Source organism: Struthio camelus, chromosome 3 (assembly GCF_040807025.1).
Source record: "Struthio camelus isolate bStrCam1 chromosome 3, bStrCam1.hap1, whole genome shotgun sequence".
Lineage (NCBI taxonomy): Eukaryota > Metazoa > Chordata > Aves > Struthioniformes > Struthionidae > Struthio > Struthio camelus.
Window position 1 is genome coordinate 110205154 of NC_090944.1, and position 18608 is coordinate 110223761.

The following is an 18608-nucleotide window of genomic DNA, read 5'->3' on the forward strand; positions in this document are numbered from 1 at the left end:
TACTGAATTTTTCCACACAAGGAAGAAGACAAAAGGATTTCTTCAGGTAACATCTTTTACCTAAAGACCAGGAATTACAATGTATATTTTTGATATATGTATGTTTATAATATATGTATGGTTTAGGGTTTTGTTATAAAACAGATGCAGCTCAATATGCCCTCCTCCTCCCCTCCTCCAAAAGTTGGCTTGGATATACCAGCTACCAATCACCCTTTCTTTTGAACATGCGGTGAACAGTACCCACCTGTTCCCAAATACTCAATCAGGTTTTGAAAAGACAAGTTTTTACTAAAGGAGAGAGAAAAACACAATATTAATTTGGAGAACAGAAGCAATAATCAGTAATTCTCACGGAGTACAGTACCTAACGCTTCAGCATTCTGGGCAGCACATGGATTCCCTTGGGTATGGTTGTTCAATGGACAGGTCCCACATGCCATCTTCGTATTATCTCCTTCAACGGCTATTTCAGAGCTTGTGTGTCAGAGCTCACTGTTTTTCAGCATGACACCGTTTGCACATTTATGCAGGGTTGCCTAAGGAACCTTTACTCAATTCAGCCATTTCAGCTCAGGATATGCTAAGCAACACTGACCCCTCTTCACCTGCAGTGAACAACTATGATCGCCTTTTGTTGCAACATCAGATACTGTTGTGAAGCTTCTGTCATGGTAACTTGAGATCTGTCTAACTGCAGCATTGCTGTAAGGAAGGCAACAATTTTGAGGGAGAGGTGTATATCTTATCAGACCAGCTAACAGAATTGCAAGAAAAAAGCAGGCCAGCTTTTGGTCCTGCATGGCCTGATCCCAGAAGTCTGATGCAGAAGGAACAAAATTCATGCTAAGCATAGACTGAGCTGTGTCAGTGCCACATAGTGGGGAAGCCTCAGGAAAGTTTATTCATTTCTTGCAGATTGCTCCAGCTTCCCAAAAAAATCTAATCGGCCTTCAAAAATGTAAAAATCTAGGATTTCAGCTACCCTTCAAACACAGAGGAGATCTTTAAAAGCTTTAAAAGCTTAGATATTTTGAACAGAGTTTGTGCTTATTGTGCTACCCCTCTTTCACAGCATAAAAACTTTTCCTTAGTTCTATGTTGTTCAGGTCCTCTCCCATTAACCATAGGTACACAGATGAAGTTTTGCTACGATGAACTGCTTACTTAAGACATAGCATAGTTTAGCATAGCATAGCAAGGTTTTTAACTTCCGCGATGAGGATAATGTCATTAAAACTCATATAATGTCATTATATGAGGTATAACAAGATTCTCTCCAGTGCCAGGCCAGGGCTGCATGTGGGAAGTCTGCGGTATATTTCCTGCAAAGCTAGGGATGAGAGAAGAAATAATGAATGTCATTCTAAACCTTTCACCTCTGAATAATATATGACCTCTGGTTTTTATACAGCATCTCGCAAAACTCTGGTAGGACGGTGCAGAGGAAAGAAATTTCCTACTTTAGAATGGAGGTAGCTGCATGGAGGGGCTCTCTCTGTTCATAAATATCGGAAAAATAAATCCTTCCCATTCGCCCCCTTTCTTTGTATTATCCTTTTCAATTCACATTTTACAGTGAAGATCCTGAGTTTCAGCCAACATGAAAAGAGGCCTGTAAATCTGATGTACATAAATCTGTATAGCAGATTTCAGAGGGATTCATAGTTTCTAAGGGAAATTCATAAGTATAATCCTGGCTAGTTTTTAGCAAGTGTTCCCTGACTACAAGACTGTATTGGCAGAGCCTGCACAAAAATGTTGCCTTTAAATGTCTGTGCCTAGACATAAAGAAGGCATTGTGCCAAAATGAAAATGAAAATCATTGGCCAAATTAGCATCGTGTGATCCTAGTTTTAAAATGACCCTGAAGCTGTATAAACAAGATTACATAAGGGTTCAGAGGTATGTGAAGCAGTTCAGTAGTGCCATCTTCAGGGAAGCTCCTAGACGTTATGTACGATTTCAGGTTTCAGATCATCAGCATTTGCCCATGTTTTATTAGTTGGAAGTAAGTCAGTGAACTGCCCCAGATGAACAAGGTACAGTAGATTCAGAAATGCATTAAAACATACCCTTATTTGGCAGAAAAGTCAAAGCCAGCACTAATGCATTTCTATTGCTGCAGAAAATTACAGTCTGGGAAATAGAATTGTAATAATGTTTTGCAATTCTAGCTGTTTATCACATAGCCACTTAGCAATATGAATTAAGCCTTGCAAAACATTAACACTAATTTAGACCATAAATATCTTTGTGTCACAAGGGAGCCAATGGAGGTAAAGCGATGATTCCAGAGTCCCACCAAATACTGTGTATTTTCTGTGATCTTTTTTTTCATTGGGGATGCAGAACACGGTCCATTTATCCTAGCCTGATTGTCAGTAGAATTTTAACTATAGATTGGAACTGAGATTGATTAATTTATGAAGTGGGCAAATGGCCAGAATTACAAACGAGATTGCTTTCAGTTGCTGTCTGCCTTCCTTTCTATCCATTTGTATCTTCCCTACCACATTGGTTTGGAAGTGCCATAAACCATCTGATATATAAAGAGCAGTACATGTCAAAAGTGGATTTAATTTTTCAGATCTGCCAGCTGGTGACAACTAGAAAGGTTTAGAGGTCATGCAGATTTCTTACTGGGGTGGCCTCTGTTTATTTGATAAACATTTCTGCATTTCCTGACCAGAGCCACAGAGGGCAGCAACTACAGGTTGGTAAGCGGAGAGTGTTTTTTTAACTCTGCTCGCTTCTTTTAGCAAGTGAACAAATTTACAGCTCTTATATCAACACAAAAATAGTGCACAACCTTTAAGAGCCTAGATGTTGATGACTCATCACTTGACATGTATAATCACCAGAGCTGATGTATGATTTATTGATTATCTATGAAAGGACAGACAACTGTGAACTTCAATGCTTCTGTAAATATCACCATTACACTAGTACAAATATATCCAGTGTGTGATCCTACAGCCATGTACAATTCCTCCGGGCCCTATAGGTGAAAATAAATAAACAAACTCATGTCACCTGATTTAGAAGATCCAAGCACATTTATTTTTTGCGGCATTTACCTGGATCAAGTTTATTTTTCTCCTTTAGAAAGCTCTGAACAGCTCATAAGACTGTTAAAAGGAAGAAAAGGGAAGCAGGAAAGGAGAAAAAGGGGCGACACCTTTCCTTCCAAGGGAATATTAAAGATAGGGGAAGAACTGAACACCTCCTTGAATGGAGCTGCAGATAGCCTCAGATCGATTGCAGACTGAGATCCTGATACAGTAGTGTGACATTAATTTCTCAAAACAGTGTCTTTAAATAAATAAGAACAAGTTGTGGCAATGTCAATGCCATCTTCATGCCATCTCCTGCAGTGATACTTTGCTGTGACTTTTGTTGTGCCTTACCACTGGCCAGAGTTGCATTTGTGTGTGTAGTTAGTCCGTGTATGACACAGTATGTAATTCTGTTTATCCTTGATCTGATGTTAAGTAAATGGTTATCATCTGAATATTCACAAAAATAACAGAAATAGAAAACAGCTGTTCATAAGCCTTCCTAAATCAATTCCTGGAAAAGTACTGAAGAACAATATTCTGCATATATTCTTCTGAAGTATAATTTGCTTGAAAAATATGCACAACATGCATATTTTTGAATAAATGGGAACTTATACTGAATCGTGCCTAGTGAATCTGTACATACCTTTGTTTATTTGGCTTCCTCCTCCTGTCTTATATTCTTTTTGCCCTATACCTTGCATCAGATTCTTGGGAATGAGATGTCTATGGTAGTCACTGAAATATGATAGTTTATGGAAGTGAGAGTCTGCCTTCTATATGCATTGACTTTTATGCTTTTTTGTCAGTCATTCTAGTCTTTAAGCTAACTTTTCAGATCAGCATTACCATAACAATGTGAAACTGAAACTTAAGTGAAAGAGGTAAACACTAGCGTTTGTTAGATATATTTTTCAGTGAGAGACTTTTCCCCTCTTTTCTGAATATATTAATAAATATTTTTTCTTTTATTACTTTGGGAAACTGTCACAAAATCACAGAATCATTGAAGAGCTGGTGTTAGAAGGCACCTCTGGAGATCATCTGTTCCAACCTCCACTGGGCACCACTGAGAAGAGCCTGGCCCCATCCTCTTGACACCCTCCCTTCAGAGACTTATACACATTGATCAGATCACCCCTCTGTCTTCTCTTCTCCTGGCTGAACAGGCCCAGCTCTCTCAGCCTTTTCTCACAGGAGAGATGCTCTCCTAAGATGCCCTTAACCAGCTTTGTGGCCCTTCACTGGACTCACTCCACTAAATCCATGTCTTTCTTGTGCTGGTGAGCCCAGAACAGGATGAGCACTCTAGGTATGAATAGAGGGGAAGGATCACCTCCCTCGACTTGCTGCCAATGATCTGCCTAACGCAGCCCAGGATACCGTTGGCCTTCTTTGCTGCAAGGGCACACTGCTGGCTCATGGTCAACTTGGTGTCCACCAGGACCCCTAGGTCCTTCTGTGCAAAGCTGCTCTCCAGCCAGCTGGCCCCCAGCCTGTAGTCGTGCATGGGGCTATTCCTCTCCAGGTCCAGGACTTGGCGCTTTGCTTTGTTGAATTTTTCAGAGTTCCTCTCTGCCCAGTTCTCCAGCCTGTTGAGGTCCCTTTGAATAGCAGCGCAATCATCTGGCGTATTAGCCACTTCTTCCAGTTTTGTGTCATCTGCAAACTTGCTGAGGGTACATTCAGTCTGTCATCCAGATCAGGAAAGATAAAGGGATTGTTACTGCAAAAAATATCCAAGGTTATACTCACAAGGCCTTGGTATGTGATGATCACATATATGTAGCGAATCATTATGAACTAGAGAGGTAATAACATTTTTGCTAGAATTTGTGGAACTAAAATTATTTCCATCATACACTTCTCCATCAATACTGCATGCATGATATGCAATTATCAAAATTACTAGGTAGTGTTGCTCTTTCACTCAGTTCTCACTGCAATTAAAAACTCTATATAATCTGGCTTTGGGAAGAGGGTCTGTGTGTGTACACATTCATACACACCTGTGAAAGGAGGAAATATATGGGAAGGCTCTATATTTTTGCACTTTTTTATAGCCTCCCCAGTTCTTTCTATCCTTCTGAAAATAATATTCAGAAGATTTTTTGTGCTGCAGCGGATTGCTGACCTATCCGCTAGAGGAAGGAAATATATTGATGGGAAGGGTATGGCAAGTTAATATGGTGTGTTAAGCATATTTGGGAAATGAGTTTGTAGATTACAGCAGGTTTCTTAGCCCACTTTACCTGCCCAGCCCATCTATATAAGGCTTTCTAGAGGAATGAATAGGGAGGTGTGGTGTATGGTAGGCAGAGATGGCACTCCAGTCTTCTGTGTCCACTGGGATTAGGCTCTTGTTTACTCATGTAAATGAAGGGAATGATTTGGCATTAATGAATAAACTGTCTCCATTGCTGTTTATATTAGTCTTTTTTTCTCACAGGAAAAAAGCAAGAAGACCTACAGTCCAGGTGAGAATAGTACCTGTATGCATTTATTCAATTTGCTTTTTAGCTCTCTTCTCCTGAATCAGGTCCACTTCTACAGCCCATGTTTTACTAAAGCGTGATGCTTGATCTTTGGTGGCCAAGCAAATATCACAGACTGGGGGCAACTAACCTCCAGCAGAGTTGTGGAAAATACTTGCAGTAAAATCTCTCAAAGGCTTTTCCCATTTGTTGTTTTCTTTGGTTTTGCACTTCTATGTAGACATGTCTATATCTGAACAAATGGTCTTGAATTTACCCAATCTGCATGCAAAAATGGCTTGTATCTTGAAAATATGTGAGAATTCACATATTTTCATTTTATCTATTCCATAGAAATTACAAGAAAAGCAAAAACTGGATTGGAGGAATGACACAAAATTCAACAGAAATGCATTTAAGATAAATACACAGAACAAAGAAGGAGCTTTTTTTCAGTTAAGCGTCCTTGTGGGTATCCCTTGTTGCATTTCCCACTGTATGCTATCCCACTAGACTGAGGTACTAAATTGATACCAAATAAGTATTTGTACCATCCGAGTTTCCTTTAGAATTTTCTTTCTCTTCTATTTCCAAATTACTGGTTTGTGATTTGGTAGTTTCATTTAACTGCAGTTCTTAAACTTGCCAGCCAAATAGTAGATGAAATGATTTTTCTACAGTAGAAGACCACAAAGTCCACAAATTCCTGTTGTAGGGAGTTTTCTGTACGCATCTCTTCCATTTATTTTTAATTTTAAAAGCCCAGCTTCAGGGGGATTGTGTGAAGGGTGAATGTGTCAATGTGTTTCATTGAACTACAGACCAACATCACTGCCTGGAAACTGAGAATCATCTGACTTCTTACAATGTTAACTGCTTCTACCACAGCATTGTTTCTCAAAAGCAAATTCTGTTACTGGTTTTCTATTACCCAGCAGTGGATGTATTATTACAGCAGTGAAATATCTGAACAAAAATTAAGCTTGCACTAATTTTATCTCAGAGAAAGTAGTTTTGCAGCAGTGGATTAATTCAAGGAAATAATTTTCTGTTGGACTTATCCTACTGAATGTGTGGTTTGTGTTCCCCTTCTTCTGCAGACCTCCTGTGAGACTGCTCCTTCTTGTGAGACTCCTTTGCATCATCTCTTCTTGCTCTGACATAGATGTGTTTTAGACTCATGCAACAATGAATGTAATGCTAAGATCCTACTAAGATCCCCACCGTAGATGTGATATTCTTACACGGCGTATTCAGCACATACACAGTTCTATATCAACTAGATACAGTGAGGTGTCTTCAGATTTAGCTCAATCAACCTTCTAAACTCTTTTGCCACACAGATAGATGCTGGCTAGATGTCATTTCAAATTTTCAAAAGGGGAAAAAAATGAACCTTCCTTCAATTTCTGTTACGACCTCCAGCACTTATTTTCCTTCCAAAAGAAAAAAAAAATCAGGTTGCACTTTCATCTTATTCATATATTCATGCTATGGTCAGAAATTCAGGTCCAGTAAACAAGAAATTCATGCATGTAGTGGTGTACTCTGTTTTGTTTGTATGTTAAATATGACTTTCCCTTGCAGCTAAGAGGCTATTTCCCTTAGAAAGGATGTTATCCCCGTAGATTTGCTGTGCCATGCTGTGCTTTCCAGCCATTCAAGAAAGGTGCTGAACAACGGGAGAAGGGAGAGAGAAAGGGCAAAGACAAGAAAATACCTGGAGCAGATTTTGCAAGTACACTGTGATACCCTTCCATTTAAGTTTTTCTCAATGAAGTCATTTTCTCAGCTTTTGAATAACCCAGAAAATTTCTTAGGCCCTTGTTTATGACCCACTGTGTCTGCAAAACATAAAAATCAAGATTTCCTTTGCCAACTGCAACACACAAACAGGCACCGTGATTCACTGTAGGGAGGAGTCTACAACGGTACACATAAATTTGAACAGCAAAATTACACACGTGTTTAAATGAGGACTTAATTAGGCATAATGTTTTAACTGTCTCAGTGAAATACTGTATTTGATTTGTGATTGCATTTTAACATCAGTTATTTCTGACTCTACATACATTAAAGCCTTATTCATTCATGACTGGTTGCAAACAATAATCCGATAAATATCAGCTTTAACCCCTTGCATGACAGCCTAAGAAAATAAGGCCCTGATCTTGACTAAGGTCTTAGTAGGCTATAATAAGATAAAATGATACAAGTTTCTCCTATAATTTTTGTCAGAGGTCATCAATCAGTATTCAACAAAGCCATTATTGATATTTGATACCAATGAGTTCCTAGTTCACTGGCCAAGAAAAATCATATGACACTTTAAGGCTATTCTTTCTCTTATATGAGACCCATAATTAATAGGGCCAAATCATTCTTGACAGATAATTAATTCTCATAATTAATTCCACAGAGTGACTGACATTTCATGTAAATACCTCTTTGGGTAGGATGCAAAGAGAAAGGGCTTAACTGCCAAATACAGTGTATTTTGCATCCAACTAAAGCTCTTCATTGCTGAGCTATTGCAGACCTTTTGCAGAACTGCATCAGCACAGGTTTCCCTATTTTTTTTCTCCTTTGGTCCCTTTGCAAATCACGGGAGAAATAGTCTCTAATTTGAGAGTGGGAAGGGATTAAAAATGTTTAAAGAACCAGAATGAAGCCAACCATTATTGCAGTTTTTGAAACCATGTCACAATGTGTACCATCTATGTGACCCTCCCGCAGTGATAACACCTCAGCACAGTCTGCCAGTGCTTTTAATCAAGATGGCTGAACCAATCTAATATGCCAGTGTTACTAAAAAGCATAATCCCATTCCCTCTTCCTCTTCTCTGGTGCAAGCTCCGGTACACATTGGACCCATCACTGGACTGAATTGGCTCACCAAAGCTGGAAAAAGTAACACAACATGCCTAAAATGCCATGTTAATGAGCTGAAACAGCTCGTGAAGGAGCAGAGGAGAACCAGAGCTTGCCACAGAAATGGCTGGAGTGAGGAAAAGGGAACTAGAGGGTCCCCTCCTGTCAGCACCGACCTGGCCACACAGCCTATCTCACCCTAAACGGCCTGCTGGCCTCTAATACCCAGGAAAAATCCTGACAACTTCCTTTGCTAGGCAGGAAGAAAAGGGGGTAGACAGGACACAACATACTTTCTTGTTGCATTTATCTTCAAAAGCAGAAAACAGCCCTTTGTCCATAGGCCCTCATGAAGTAGACAGCTGTGTAACTAGAAGGCTGCTTTTTACACATGACCGCGTGAAGTTTACGTTCTAAGTTCTTAAGCCCTGTCAAATTGCAGGAGCATTCCCTGTGAGGTAGCTAGTATTGGCTACTCTTACAGTGGGAAACAGGGAGACACACTGCTTTATCTTATAGCCATCTGGGGAAAGACGGCTAGTAGGTGTAAACTGCTTGTACTGCAGTGAAATCAGAGCCACTTAGGAAAGCTGAGGGTCTGAACCCTCAGCCTTCAGGCCAGGCTTCCTGAAGAAACAATGCTGATGTGATCATGCAATATGTGTGTCTGCAGGCCTATCTGTATTTCCCATTAAGCTTTCCAATGACATTTAGTCAGGGACAGAGATTTCTCAGAGATGTTAAGTTCCCACAACTTCTGGCTAGCTATTAAAAGTAGTGCTCCTATTTACCAAAGGATGTGGTAGAGAGTGAACTACCCTGTTTTAGAAATCATTAGCTCAATCATGTGAAAGCCCAACCTAAAAATACAAATCCGAGAAACAAAGCTTCATTGGGTTCTACGGACCTTATAGAACCAGCATCCTTCGATGTAAGTCAGCCTTTCAGCACTACAGACAACAGAGATTTAGTTCATTGTTTATAGAACGACAGGCAAAAAAAGTAATAAATTGTAGTATTGTTCACCTTTGAAGACAGATTCCTACTTTTCCTATAAGATACCTGAATAAAATACATCATGGATGAAATGCAAAAGCTTTAACTCAATTGTGTTTTTATAAAGCTCCCAGGATTCATGCAAAATGATGCATAATTCACAGTTTTTGTAATAGGACTGCCTGGTACTTATAACATACGTATAGGGTTTTTTTTTTTTGATTTGTCACCATCCCAGTCAATATACAGCTTTAATCATTGCCTTTTGGAAATTATTTTTAAAAAAATCATTGTGAAAGCATAGGAATTAAAAATAGGACAGATCTATTAGATCACCAGATGTTTCTACATGTCAGTCCAGGACAATTCTCTATGACAAATCCACCCAGCTGAGTTTTAGCAGTCTTAGGCAATTGGACAACTAGCACTTTCCCTTACATTATAATTTTTTCAAACCGTATGTTGTGTGCTTTGTTTCATTAATTCAGCCATATTTTTTCCTCTTCCTTTTGCATAAAGATTGCAGCACTCACATGTCAAGCTGAAGAAGACGTTATTCTAACAGTAACATCTAACATCTGTTTTTGGCAGGCACTATGGGCAGTTGGCAGCAGCTTTATAGTTCCCTCCTTATGTAAATGATCATGTGCTGGTGGCTGTCTAAGCTAATGTTGCTAGAAGACAAAGGAAGAAAAAGTCCTTTTGCTTTTACTTCCTTCTTACAGCTAGTAAGAACATGAGGGGTTTTGAGTGTTTAGCAAACACCCTCATTTTCACTGTATGTAGGCCAGATTTGGCTTCAGGGAAACCGAAGAGAGCCCTGTGCAAGCAGGAATATTCACTAAAAAAATTATCAAAGGGAAAAAATTGTCAATGTCTTATTATGAACAGATTTGCTTACTGGAAAGAAGAAATGCTAAGGAACATTGCCTGTCACAGAGGCAAAGAAGAAACTATATTGTGCAACCTCCAGTCCACATAACAGATGTATCAAACTTTTCCAGACCTGGAATACATTTCTAAGCGGTGATTTCACTGGATGCACAATGATTGTTGAGACCTTTTAAAATATGCATGTAAAAGTCAGATGACGAATATACAGCCCCCCATTACTGTGAAAAATATGGCCTTTGTTGGGCATCCCACAGAGAGAACACTATTTGTCTCTCTTTTTTTATGTGTTAATCACTTGGAATGTGGAATAAAACAGGGATAACTGAAGAAATTCTTTCCTGTGTTACACAAGAAGACAAACTAGATGATCCATTTTAACTTAGCTCTGTGGATTTCCAAAATCCAGTCTATGAGATCTCAGCTCCTACTGAGATATAGTTTCTGAAAATATTACTTCTCTGAGGTGTTTTTGAGATTCTTGGAACGCCTCTGCTCCCAGCAACGTGAGTCTTAATGCACTTTATTAATTCGACAGCAATTTTGTTGTTGACTGCAGTGAGGGTACAAGTAGATGGAAGAACATATCAGCATTGTACAATGCAGTTGTAAATGAGATGTTCAGCTACAAGGAGCAGGCGTTGGCCTGAGAGCACAGTTTCATATTAGCCCAAGGTATTCTCAGACAATAGTTCAATGGTCCTGCCTTCTTCTACATCTTTACCTTACCACCTTGTCCTTCATACCTGCACCGGCGCTTCTTTGCATGCATTTTAAGCTGGTCAGGTAGCTCAACTGGCCAAAAATCGATTCTACCAAGAAACATGGGCTTTAGAAGCCTGGGTAGAGCTCAATGCTAATGTAGCAATACTTCTCCTGGTCCCTAAGTCATTTAGCACCTCACATTTCTTGCCTCAGAACTGCATTGTGCCATACTGATATAACTCACACAGGTTGAGGAACAATTGAGAAGGCTGCTCTAGATCACCTGGATCATTTTTGCAGTTTCATATTCCGGCCCAATATCTCTAATCAAGACTGCAATGTCAGTTACAGATGTCTTTTCCCCTTCCAGCATGCAGCCTCAGCATCGCAAGAAGGTGTCATAGCTGTTATAACCATGGCTCTGGGTAGTTATCTGATAAATAATTGTTGGCATGCAGTTTAGCTAATCTTGTTTTAAGTAAAAACAATCACTCCTACTGTTTGATATCTGAGTGACTTAAACACCACTATAGGATGGCCAGTTGAGACTGCTGCTTAGTAGTAAGAGTCCCAAAGGACAGAGAAAACAATAGAGCTTGAAATGGTAGATCAAGAGCTGTTTAAATTTGAGTCTACCTATAATATTGCTCTCTGTCAAAAGAGAGTCAAAGCACTTTAAAATGTGGTAAAGTTCATACTTCACTATAGTCATACATGGATTTTTAATCTAGTGATTAAGAAGATAAAATTGATGTAGATTTAGAGTTCAGGTCTAGGTTTTATTTTGGCTCAGTTCTAATGTTCAAGTTAATTTTCAGTTCCAAATATTCTATGTGGGAAATAAGATTTGGTCAAATCTAAGAGATAGATAGCTGCTGCATGTGCTCAATTTCCTCAGACTTCAGTGGTAAACTCAGAATGCCTAGCCACTTGTAGGGCTGGGCTTTAACCTGTATGCAGCATTAGTTCATCACTTCAGTAAAATGCTGCTAATTTCTCTATTTTATTCTATATCAGAGTATCAGGTATCAGAACGCTGTAGCTGTGTGTGCATTGGAGAATCCTGGCCTTTTCACTGGGAACTATTTCCACATGTTTACACCAATGTTTCTATCTTAATGTAATTTTAAACTATACTGAACAATGGTGGGAACATGCTGTGCATACTGTTGTGAGGAAAGAGAAAAGAATGAGCAGAAGGACAGTAGGAAGCTGAAATGATGTGTGAAAACGAGAATATGACTAAGTGACTTACCATTCAAATTGTCTTTCACCAAATGTGTGTAATCAATTCCAGCGCAGGAGGGACGGTTAACATTACAAAGGGTCTAATCATGGATTTGTCCAATATCATCTTTCCGGAGAAGCAGCCTCAGATGTCTGTAAAGCATACACATGAATTTAGTAACAAAGACTTGAGGTTGGATCACTTTGCCTGTATAAAATGATTTGTATTCCAGATTTAAGGTATCCCTGCCATAGTGATTTTATTCTCAGGGAGCTTCTCCGCTCATTCTCAGCAGTGATTTTATTCTCAGGGACTTCTCAGTACTTGTAAAGCTATGTCTACAAATTTGACTGAAGACAGTACTTTGTGACAACTGAGATAGCAGTACTAAGTGAACTCTATATTTCATTGTATTTGAGTTTTATATAGAATGTACAACAATAACATGCACAATATGCCTCACAAGGAAATAAAACGACATTTGGAAAAGTCACTGTGAAAACGATCTATTGCTTTCCAAATTAATTCATGTCCTCTGAAAGTACAGAAGACAACCATTTTAGATTTTTCGGTAAAGAGGAAAAAACCCTGTACTCTAGGTTGCGCTAAAAATGTTAAGCCAAACAGCTGTGGCCTTCACATTCAATTTAACAGCGATGGAAGATCTGTGACATCCTCCGTGGAACTGATCTGAAATATATTTAAACAGCAACAACTTTGATTCATTTGTAATTTTCTAACTACATATTCTCCCTTTCATGGAACTTTGTGCTCCCTCAGAAATTCAATTTTCCATTGGTCTTTTCAACAGAAAAGTTCTCATCAGCTCTAGTTCACATCCAGAAATCACAAACCTGCTTTGAATTTCCAAAATAGGAAGATTTTCCATGTAATTTCTTCTTATATGTATTTGCATTCCTGTCTTAATTTGAATACTAGAGGAAAAAGCCTCAGGGACTTCTGATTTGTCCCAGCTCAGTTACAACCTTGTTCCGAGCAAAGAAGAGCTGTATATGAGTCTTACGCTTGCATATAAAGTAGTCTATAGAAATGAAAGACACTTAGGAAATAGGGTAGTTTTCTGAAAAGCTAAAAAATGAGCACTTAAAAACTCCAAGTATTGGTATTGATCTGCAATGATTGCATTGAAATTAGTGGAGTTTCTCCCTTTTTGTAGCATTATAAAGTAACATTGGAATTTGGCCTACTTTCTGAAGTTACTTCCAAATTTTATTGTACTCCTCACAGAAAGAAAAACCTATCATTACAGCTCTCTTAAATCAATTCAATGTAATTACATCATCGCATGTGTCTCAATAATTTTCAAGATCAGTGGAAAACATGGAAAAAAAAGAAATCTGAGCTTCCTTATATAACTCTTCTATTGTCATTCTTCCTGTTGCCCTAAGTAGCTGCATTCTGATGGTACACTACAAAAGAAAGCTCTTTAGACAGCTTTCTGCCAACTACTTCTTTTATCTGTAGATGCTTTCAGTGACTTGTTCACATATCTTTTTTTTTCTCCCAAGCAAAATAATCTTATACAGCTTCAATGAACCTGACACTGAGAAGCAGCTAAGCTGGACTACACAGGGTCATATCACAGCTTAGTGAGAAACATAAGGCCACCAAAAGCAGATAGCTGTAGACAGCAGAAGGGTCCAGGATAGCTGCTGCTTCAGGCCGGCCTTCAGGTAGCATCTCACAAGTATCCACTTTCCATTTCAGTAATCCATCTTTGTATGATATGCTTTTTGTTTATGGCCCTCAAGTAATGCATATAGCCCTCATCCCATTACTATTTTAGTCCAGGGGAAGGCTTATTTTTCTTATCTACAGATAGGATATCAGGGAATGGCATACACGTAAACAGCTCTCCATAGGTTTATTCTGTTCAGCCCACTACCCTGTCAATCACACTATTTTGTTTTGTTATCACTTTTCTTAGTTTAGCACCATAACCTCAGGATCTGATCTCATCAGATCTCACAGGCTAAATAGGGTGAGGGCAGGTCAATATTTAGATAGGAAACTACCAAAAAATCTCAACTGTTTACAGGAAAGAATACTTTTCCCTGCAACAGCTGCCATGTTCTTCAGTCTCAGTTAGTACCCAGCAGTACTGAATCAGCACCAGTGAATGCAGTCAGAAAGCTATATTTCCTGTCTTTCATGAAGCCCAGTTTGAGTAAACTAAATCTAAAACAGCTGCTATTACTTCAATGAGATATTTCATTTTTCACTTACTCTCCATATCTGTGGCTGCCTTCGTTATTTGTCCCCAGATCTTTCTGCCAGTGCTATTTTTTTTTCTGTCACTGAGCACTAAAACCATCATCCTTCCTTCTTCTCTAGATCTGCTGTAAATTCTAATAGGAATTAGAATTTAGGTTAGGTTAGGTTAGGTTAGATTAGTCTTCCAATTATCCTAGGAACAACTGATTGCCTCTTGGGAGATTGGTATTTCACTATATTTACTAGAGATACCATTATTCCAGTAGCACATTTTGGTTTCCATTTTATGTCATTAACTGATGTTCGGTTACCCTGAACGGCTAAAAGCTTTCTGTCCCATTTCTGAGGTGGCTAGATTTATGTAGCAAATAAAGTAATTTCCACAGAAGTAACAGATAAACTAAACGGAGACCTTTCTGAATGGAAGTAAATTACTTAGTTATTAGTTTAATTGTAGATCTTTTTATCATTAGGAGCTTTTTAATCAGTGATATGTTGATTAAGCATAGTGCCTTAGGTTAGGGCACCATCCCATGATGAAGCATGATCTGTAAACTGTCTTTTGTGTCCATTCCGGATATCAAGTTCTAGTTTGTTCAAGTTCATCTCCTGATCCTAACTACGACCTTTCCACTTCATTAGAACTAATGCTTGACTTATAATCATGTATTTTTTTTCTTTCCAAATGGAACTATAAGCCAAGCACTTCATGCCTTTTCTGAGGAAACTTGTGCAATTAAGTGTATTTTCCTAAATGCAGTGGATAAGTCAGTTGGCCCATTAAATGATTTATTTAAAAGCTAAAGCCACTGCCGATAATTTGGAAAGAATATGCCACCTTTATTCACAAAGGGTAGTACCGTCTTCTACATTGGAGTCATACGAATATTCAGTAAAATATATTTAACTCAAGTAAAAATAGTAGAACCTGTTCTTTTCATACCATGACCTGACGCTAGATGCACACATTATTCTCAGCTTGTGAGTATTTTCTAAGGATAAATGCCTGCACGAGAACTTTTATTTTTTGTTGCTTTCTCTGTGATTATTAGGCGGGAGGCAACATGATCTAGCGACCAGAACGGGAGACAGACAGTCAGGATATGTGGGCACTTTTATCTTGATTTCGCCGCAGCTGTCATTATTTCTTGGACAATGTGAACCTCTGTCTTCCATAGCTCCAACCAATGGCAAGCAGCTAGTCACAGAGTTGTGGAAACGAATGGGCTCATTGGCCTTGCTCTTAGGCACATCAGCCTCAGATCATCACAAGAGAAGCAGCTATGGAGTGTAAGGGTGACATCATCTACCCTCAGTTCTTACATCACTCAATTTCCCCATCTATAAAATGTGGCTGATTATACTAAACAAATAAACCTAGGAAAATGCTTTGAATACCTTAAATCAATAATTCTGTGTAAAGTAGTCTGTAAATACATAAAATATCCCTTGCAGATAGATGAACCGTAGCATAAGGAATCATAGTGACCTACGTTCTTGTGTTTACTACTATCTTACACTTTGGAAAGTGTCATTGATTAAAAATAGGAGAGGGGGGCTAAATACTGAGTAAAGCACTTCTTAAATATGCTTGAATTTGGATCAGAGAAGTTGAACCATTTGCCAAAGATTGCAAAGGATCTTCAGAAAGGAACCAGGACTTCATTAATTGCTTTTAAAGTTAATTTTTTGCTTGATTTAGTTTCTTTCTCTTGAGTACATAGTAAAATCATGATATTAAATTGTGACAATAATTTAAAAACTTCTGGAGTCATAAAGAAAGAATTGTGACTCCATCACTTCAAGACAACGGGAAAAAATGGACAAAGTACAGAAAGTTTTGTTTCTAAAATATTTGCACAGACGTTATGCAACATATGTATTAAAGAAGCTACATGTGACATGTTTTCTAAATTCAGTTTTGCTCAGTGTATAAATCCTGCTAGAGAGCTTATTTACAACAAACTTTTGACCAAATAATGGAACTTTACAGGATATCATGAACAGAAGTAATACTGAAAGGCATGACAAGATTGCCTCCATTGGGATTTTTTTATTTATTCTAAATAGTTATATATGTCAGCTTCAGTCTAAAGTTACCAGTTTTTATCCATTAATAACCACTGATTGTTAAAATATGTCACAGATTCTGATAGCTTCCATATTGCCAACATGCTGCCTTCTTTTGTCAAGAACCACTTTTAGATAAGGGCATGTGGCAGATTACTGTTTCTGCTGTTTCTTCCTCACCATTACGAATCTCAGCGTGTAGTCCTCATGCCTTACAGAATTTCACAAGATCCTCTATGTGATGCAAAATTTTCACTTTACATGGACTAAACTACCTCATCACAAAACCCTCATCAACTGACAACACTTAAACGTGAGTTACAGAACGGAGAAAAACTAATACAGCTCCCTTCTTATTTTCACAGCTGGACTCCTATGAATTTTTGACCCCAGCGTGTTAGACATTAACAGGACTGATTTTTGATTCAGAGTTTAAGCTTCACTTCGACTTTTTATTCCCACTGCCAGACGATTACTATCTCTGATCACACTGTGAAAGTTTACCAGTCACAAATCCCTCTAACGTGTAACTTTTACATAGCCTTGATTTATGCTAATCTGGTATATCAACAAATGGACTCATCTGTTTAACTCTGACAAAGCTGATTTATGTTGACATGTTGACTCTTGCACTTTCCAGTGCTGCATTCCCTTTATTAGGTTCTAGTTTTGTGTCAGCTAGACATGGCTGCCTTTCCTCCTTTTTTATCCAGCTGGGAGATATTTCAGAGTTTATAAAAATTAGGACACTGAACTATTAAATTCAGTACATTTGCTGTTAATGTGGACAGTACAAAGAAGTTCCTTTTCATTTCCTAAAAGTTTAGTCATTTGATTTTCTTCATACTTTAGTTGACATAAATCATTAATAATGCCGCTAAAATTATTTAAATTACAGTGGTGGAAAGGCAGAAATTTAGAAAGAATTGATGCCTAATTATTTTAAAACATATTTAGAGTGAATGTTGGTACTGAGTGGTGTGTTCTGAGTGGCATTCAGGCCACAGGCCAGGATAAGAGCTAGTCTGAAGTAACTTCCCCGAAACTCATTTAGCATGGACGTGGGCTCCTTCGACCATCCATTTTGCTCTTCAAGCACAATCCTGTTGCGTCACACATTCCTAATCTCGACATAGCCCAATTTGCCTTAGGGATGTTCAAATTATGGATTTCTGGTTCAATGATCCAATCAAGATATGTCTTAAAATAAAGCAAAACCTTGATTTGGATCAAATGGACACAAAGCAATTTAATTTCAGCTTATGTAAGCATTTTTAAATCTCCTAGTATAAAAATAACAGACAGTGGGGATGGAACAGAGAACAGGAAGAAGAAAACCTTATGGAAAATAATTTGACATTCTTTCTCCTTTTTTGATGAATTACTATTTTCTTTAAAATTTTGCTATTTTTAGTACTCTACTATTTTACATGCTTCTTCTATCATTTTACTACTTCAGGGTTGTTTTCCTTCCATATTGAAGGATGTTGTGAAAATTTTCAGAATTTGTAGAATATAGGCTTTGGGAAGATCACAGAACAGAGGTTTCAAAACTACTCTATTATGTTGGCTCAACCGTGCTCTGTAACAGCACCTTTCTTTTTTATTATTTTTAAAACTGCTGAAAAGAAAGAACAGGTCAAAACCCGAAGGCTTAGGCAAGCCTAAGCGCATGTATAAACGGCTGTGATCCTGAGGCTAAGTGTGCCATCTAGTGCTGGAAATCGTTTGTTGACGGGGAAGCGTTAATTGTTCTCTACAAAGGTTACAATATTCATAATACATCCTCCATCACTTACTGGGCAGGCTGCTGATACTCTACATACATATTAAATGTACAGTTAAAAGATAAGAATAATTTGTCACATCCACCATGTTAAGCTAGTACATGTGAACAGTTTGTGAATGACTCTACTTGCACTTTGAAAGCTGCTTGTCAACATCCAGTAACAAGCACATTCAAAAAATAATGAGTCTTTTCCAGAAATAGTGAAATGGTACGTTTCAATGACACAGAGATGAACAACATTACAATACAAGATCTTGAATATACTTCAGACTTTACACTGTTTGCTT

At 38.2% G+C, this 18608-nt stretch overlaps 1 long non-coding RNA gene across 2 annotated transcripts in view; it reads right to left on the minus strand.

The window, feature by feature from the left end:
• Nucleotides 1-4035: 4035 nt before the first annotated feature.
• LOC104140255 (uncharacterized) overlaps nt 4036-18608 on the minus strand; it is a 41421-nt gene continuing 26848 nt past the window's right edge. For both annotated transcript variants that reach the window (XR_011140381.1, XR_011140382.1), the window contains exons 7-9: nt 12255-12379; nt 7257-7380; nt 4036-4788 (exon numbers count right to left, since the gene is read on the minus strand). This is a non-coding gene — a long non-coding RNA (uncharacterized lncRNA). The remainder of the gene's footprint in view (nt 4789-7256; nt 7381-12254; nt 12380-18608) is intronic.